This window comes from Lygodium microphyllum, chromosome 30 (assembly GCF_053477565.2).
Source record: "Lygodium microphyllum isolate KBCC chromosome 30, Lygodium_microphyllum_v1.1.10, whole genome shotgun sequence".
NCBI classification, from domain to species: domain Eukaryota; kingdom Viridiplantae; phylum Streptophyta; class Polypodiopsida; order Schizaeales; family Lygodiaceae; genus Lygodium; species Lygodium microphyllum.
The window spans coordinates 29,066,380-29,073,572 of record NC_141164.1 but is presented as its reverse complement, the minus strand read 5'-3'; positions in this window follow the sequence as shown (position 1 = coordinate 29,073,572).

Here is a 7,193-nt window from a genome sequence, read left to right as displayed (position 1 = left end):
ACAAGTTTGATGTCTTTATGCATTCACAAGGATATTCACACAATGATATGAATCCTTGTTTATACACAAAGAAGGCTCCTAATGGCAACCTTATGATTTTGCTCCTCTTTGTGGAGGATGATATATTGATTGTTAGGAGTGCTCATGATGAGTTGGATGCCTTGAAAGGTCGGTTCAAGAAGAGCTTTGAGATGAAGAACATGGGACATGCCTCACATATTCTTGGGATGTGCATTACATGTGATCGCTCTAAGGGGCTCCTTTTACTTGTCACATAGAAGGACAACATTCAAAAGGTCCTTGAGTTGTTTCATATGCAAGTTGTTAAGCCTATTGTGTGTTCTTTACCTTCTCATGTGAAGTTTAGTCAAGCCAATTGTCCACAATCTGATGAGCAAAAGACCCAGACGACCAAGATCCCTTATGCATCCATAGTGGGCAATTTGATGTATGCCATGATAGCCACTCATCCTGACATAACATTTGCAGTGGGAGTTGTGGCACACTATATGGCTACACTTGGCCAATGGCATTGGGATGCCATCAAGGGTATCATGAGGTACCTGAAGGGCATAGCAGCTATGTGCATCTATTATGGTGCCTAAGATACAGGAGTCATGGGATACACTGACTCTTAATTATGTAGGATATGTAGACAGTAGGAAGTCCACCTTTGGCTATGTCTTCACCTTTGCTAAAGGTGTTATTTCTTGGATGTCCAAGGCGTAGAAATGCATGGCCCTATCTAGTACAGAGGTAGAGTATGTTGTAGCCACTGAGGCTTGCAAGGAGGCTCTTTGGTTAGGCTGTTTGGTGGCAGACCTTGGCATTACTGAGATAAGGTCCCTACATTGCATTTGGATTCTATGAGTGTTATTCAACTACCAGTCTTCCATGCCTTTGCGAAGACAAAGCACATTAAGCTGAGTTACCACTTTATTCGAGAGGTCATTTGAGAACAAGTCCATTGAGCTTGTCAAGATCTCAACTGACCAAAATCCTACAGACATGCTCACTAAAAGTCTCTCAGCGGAGCGTTTTGCCTTCCTTAGGAAGTTGTTGGCCGTTGGATGAGATGACATCTTTCCTCATCATGTTGTACTTATGTACATTTGTACTTTTTCACTTTTTTCTTGTTCTCTCCTCACTAGGGGCACATTCACCTTTAAGTGAGAGGTTGTTGGGGATAAAGGCACATGTGCCTAGCTGCCCGTGTATATTAGTTACACTAATAGTACATGCACATCTTTACATTACAAGTGGTGAGTGTCCATCACTATCTATCACTTTAGTCTTTATTATTTCAATGAAATTTGAATAAACGGAAATCCAGTCACACATTGTGACTGTTGGAGTTTCCACATTGTGTGCGTCTCTCTCTCTCTCTCTCTCTCTCTCTCTCTTCCTTTTGCTCCTTCCACCATAGCTCTTACTTCCACTTCAAGGCTCACTCCCTTCCAAAAATACACATATATCTAATTTTTCCCCTTTTGGGGAATGTAAAAAGGTCCAATATAAGGATGGATTTAGTTTATGGTTTAGTTGTGGTTTTCCTACTTCTCCCCTTATGTTAAATGAAGGCTACTTCATTAGCTTTTAAATGGCAAATGTTAGTGAAACCTAGTACAAGATTATGAAGACCAAGATTATGTGGATAGCTCTATCTTACTCTTGGTTATTTTCCTCTTTACATGGTCCTCATGTATGAAGCTTTCTTTCAAAAGAATTTAAGAGGATTTTCAAACATTTTCCCATCCATCACATCTATATTCATTAAGAATTGCAAGATGGGGATGTGGCATGCAACCAAGATTGTATATTTAAAAGAAATATTAAATCCTAAAAGTAGAGAAACGGTAAAATATTTATTGGAAAAAAAAACTCAAATCCGTTAGTTTTCCATTAATGTAGGAATTGAAATTATCATTTTGATAACTATAGAAAAATGAGACTACTTGAAAATCTACAATACTTTCCATATCAATTGGTTAGCCCAAAAACTATAACGGATAAATTGCAACAATAGACAACTTTTGCTTAGATCTAAGACTAAGTTATGCCATACATATTATTCATGTACTAAAAATTTGAATGGCGCCAATTTTTCTTACTGGGAAAACCAAATCTATAATGTATTGATTCAAAAGAAATAGGTAGATCCAATCCAATGTAATGGTGTTAAGCCTCAAGGTAGAGATGCATTTGTTGGTACAAGTAGAAGAACAAGGCAAAAGGCAAAAAGCCTAATGAGGATGGTGGCAAAAAGGAAAAGAAGAGCAAGGCCAAAATAGGGATAATTAATGCATATAGCAGTGATGATGTAATGGATCTTATTTCATCTTTAGAATATATGACATGTTTCAACTTGACTAAGAGACTAATTAGGAATGGATAGCTTGATGAGTGTTGTTTAGAGGGTAACCTTTGGAGATTATGTATGGAAAATTTGTAAAAGGTCTCTTGTTGTTGTTTCCAAAGGGTATAAATCAAGTACATTGTAAACATAAAAGACCATGTTGCAGCTATCACAGAACAACCATCAGTTTTTTTATGGACACTTGTCAATTTTATTGAAATGAAAGCTTTGTGTTGTTTGAATATATAATTATATTCCATATTTGAACTTTTCTAACCTTGCTTTTGTGAGTATTATTATTTTGGTAAACAAACTTAAGTATCTCATAAGAGAGGTGATTGTACTAGAGCATCAAAGATTTGGTTCATAGTGATTTGTATGGGCCTATGCCTACAATCTCATTGGGTGGAGCTTTATATTCTTTCCACTTTCATGGATAATGCCACCAAGAAGGTTTGGGCTTACCCTTGTAGGAAGAGTGGCATGCTAGATACATCTCAAAAGTTTCCAATATTCGCATATAACTCGTCATGCCAAAATCAAAAGTGCTTAAGAATTGACAATGGTGCCAAACACATTTCTCATGCCTTTATAGACTTTTGTGCAAGCCGTGGTATCAAAAGAGAGCTAAGAGCTCATGAAAATCCTACTCAAATTGGTGTGGTTGAGAAGACCATTTAGAAAAGGGTCCATAATATGCTCTCTAAGGTTGGTCTCACTAATGGGTTTTGGATTGAAGTTGTAAAGACAACAATGCAATTTATCAATAGGTCTCCTAGTAAGCCATTTGATGGCAAAATATCAAACGAGTTATGGTCTAGAAAGGGGCCTAGTTATGGTCACTTGCATGTCTTTGGCTATGAAGCACTTATCCATGTCCCTAGGAACAAGCAAAGTAAGCTTGATCTCAAGTCCAAGAAGTGTATCTTACTTGGATGTGGAGAGTCGAGAGAAATGGGCTATCAGTTGATCCCATGTCCAAGAAATCCAAGATAAGCAAAGTAAGCTTGATCCCAAGTCCAAGAAGTGTATTTTTCTTGGATATGGGGAATCATGATAAATGGGTTGTCACTTATGGAACCTTGAGTCTAAGAGGTAGTATGCAAACATGATGTCCAATTTTAATGACTACTGGATGCATAGGCAGCTCGTTAAAACACTTGAGATCTAAAGCAAGATAGTGTTACAGGAGGATGGAGAGTCATCACATAAGTAGTGGAATGGCCGTAGGCTCCTATTGAGAAATTTTATAATGGTCTATGAGGGTTTCTAGACCGGCAAATAAAAACACTCTTTCTCTAGACTTATCATGGTCATAGGTTGTGGTGAGCCTTCTTGTTATACCGATGCTATGATTAAGGATGATAGTCATAAGTGGAAGAATGATATGTAGTCAAAGATGGATTATTTGGTGAAAGATGTTGCATGGAAGTTAGTTCCTTTGCTTCAGAGCAAACATGCACTACCATATAAGTGGGTCTACAAGTTGAAGATATCTCATCTAATAGTTTGCCTAAGTACAAGGAAAGATTGGTGGCCAAGGGATTCAAGCAAGAGAAAGGGATTGGCTTTGATGATATCTCCTCACCATAGTAGTCAAGATGACCACCCTTCATATAATACTTGCATTGGTTGCCAAGGAAGACATGGATCTTGTGTTTAGAGGGATGTAAAGATAGCTTTCTTGCATGGGGACTTGCATGAGGATATTTTCATGCAATAGCATAGTAGAAGTAAGGAAGAGTTGGTATTTAAGCTACATAAGAGCTTATATGATTTGAAATAGGCTCCTAGGGAATGGTATCATAAGTTCAATGTCTTTATGTGGTCTTAAGGAATTGGACTAACTCTATTACCTAGATACTAGGAAGGCTAGGGATGGTAGCCTTATGATTTTGATTCTCTATGTTGATAAGATAAGAATTGATGTTGGGAAGTCAAGCATGAATGTGGATACACTAAAGAAAAGACTACATGAAACCTTTGACATGAAGGCCTTAGGGAATGTTAATCATATTCTTGGCATGCACATTATGTAGGATAGAGAAAAAAGTATACTCAATTTATCTAAAAAGGAATACACTAGAAAGGTATTTGAGCATTTCAATATGGAGATTTGAATGGAAATTAGTGTTCCATTGCCTCCATATTTGAAACTTAGCTAAGAATACCACCCCAAGTTAAATTAACAAAAAGCTAAAATGGCCAATGTTCCTTATGCATCCACAATTGGTAACTTAATATACACCATGTTTGCTATATATCCCGACATTGCCTATGCAATGGAAGTGATTGGCAAGCATATCAAAAACCTTGGCGAGAATCAATGGAAGGTAGTCATGAGATACTTGAATGACACTAGAGCTATATACACATACTTTAGAATGAATGCTACATATATTCTTGTAAATGTAGATGGTAATTTTGCAAGGAGTTTACACTCTATGAGGTCTACTATAGGTTTTGGCTTTATTTTTACAAGTGGTGCACTCTCTTGGATCTCTCGATTATATCCCCTGTATAGCTTTATCTACCACTAAGAAGACTGAACTAAGTCCACGTTGCCCCTATCAAGTTAACTAAGCCATGTCATCATTAAAAAAGTGAGTCTCTCAAATCTTCCCAATGGTCTAAATGGAATTCAACAAGGAGATCATCTTGACCTAAATCTAGCACAATATCCATAGATGGTGCTCCATATGTATGTGTATCTTCTACCAATGAAAAAAAGCATTAAAAATGTTAAACATAGAAAAAGGTGTCACAATAGATCAACGAAATGTTAACGACATTTATGCGCCAATTGCAACTTAGGCTGTATGAAGGGATCCAAATTTACAGCCAAAAGACTTATATTGTAGTGTATTAGCCCAAAATTATTAAATACATTGTGAATGAGAGAGCCCCTTATACTTGAGCTTGAGTTTTAGCCCATGATAGTTTTTTTCATCTTTCTTATGCCATTTTTTTCAATCTTGTATCACAAGTTGCATATGAGAAACATAACTATGTCATGCAAACTCCAAGTCCTCTTAAAAATGTGATAAGATTGGACCAATAGCTACTCATCATATGTGTAAAGTTTTGATGTGAACATTGCATATTTCTAGATATCCATTGTATGCAATGTGGTAGTCATACTATTTCATTGTGTAATTCACCTTTAATAGGAACTACAAATAGTATCATGATGATATAGGAAAATTGTTGAAATTTTCATATACAACCATGTTATGATATCATGGATAGTTTTATTAGGGACCAATGTTTGAATAGCATGAGTCCCTCATTTGTGCATGTTGCATACTCAACATGACAACTTGTATCCTTTAATAGGCTTACATATGCAACTAGTTTAATTTATTTTCCTTTGTAATTATAAGATATATAAAATAGCATATTAGCACTAGCCACTAATAAGCATATTAGCGCTAGCCACTAATAAGCAAGCATTGATTAAAGTGAACTCATGCAATGAGTCAGAGCACAGTTCCACTCATATTACCAAATTGGGGTCTATGATAAGGACTCAAGCATACCATCAAGGACTCAAGCATATCATGCTAGACTCATACACAAAGGATTAAAACCTTAAAAGTGCAAACTAGAATCTTCAAAATGAACAAATACAATCAACATGGTTTATGTAATATGCACGCATTAACTAAAAGTTTAAAACACATTTTTTGCATGGAATTCTCAATGTGAAATTGGAATACACTTTCCACATTGCATTCAAAGAGAGCTTTCACAAGATATCTATCCTAGAATATCCTTAAATTTCATGTCTTCAAAACAATCTATCTTGACAATTTTGGTTAGATTTGATTATTTCTATGTTTGGCTACTTTCAACGAAAGACAAAAAGTCACAAAAAACATCAAGTTTTGAGGGGCTTACCATTCAAGCTTCTAAGCATTCTTCTACATGTTCTACTTTGAATAAAGTTTTAGTGCTACTATCTTTCGTACAAGAGCTAGAGACAAGCCCTAAGGTTACAACCATCTCAACCATCACCTCTACTTCATCATAAAATCTCTTGACTTTGGCTTTCTATGATTGTATTTCTTCAAGACACTAGACCTATAAATTCACTTTGAGCACTTTTCGAAGCTATTTCACTTTGTGATCATGAAAAGAGCACCATCAATTTGCTATTGAAAAGCTTGGCAAACAAAAATTTCACTCTTACTTTCTAATTTGCTAAAAGTCTAGCTTGGTTCAATATTACAATGAATACACACATTTGATACATGTGTCTTACATGTGTTGCACAATATCATTTGAGAGCACTCTCAAGTTGTTTTAACCAAACTCAACCCTAAGGAAATTGAGTTTTACATAAATAAAGACATGTAAAAAAGGGGAAGATGCCATCTATAACCTTCAATCCATCTCCATTTTTTTTGTGTTTACAAATATTATTGTCAATTACAAACCATACTTTCAACCTTTAATAATGTTATTCAATACATTGTCATGAAAAAAAGAACATATTTAAATTGCTAGGCATACTACACTGTACAAAGCTCTTTCATGCAGATTTTCAACAATCACACACACACACAATAACATCACCATGGCTTTTTTTGTAAAATCGTTAATTCCCTAATGTATAGCATACAAAGAGAATAGTCCTCAACATAAGGAGCATCCAAGACACGCTAAAAACAGTCATATACAACTGTGTAAGATACATGCATATCACCAATGTCATCGAGTTCACAAAGTAGATATTGTAGAGAAAATCTAGGCAAGCCTTACATATCAATGAGATTAGGCTCCAAGCAAAACATCTCTTCCTGGACTGCAAAGTGCGTAGATCCATGTTTGACAC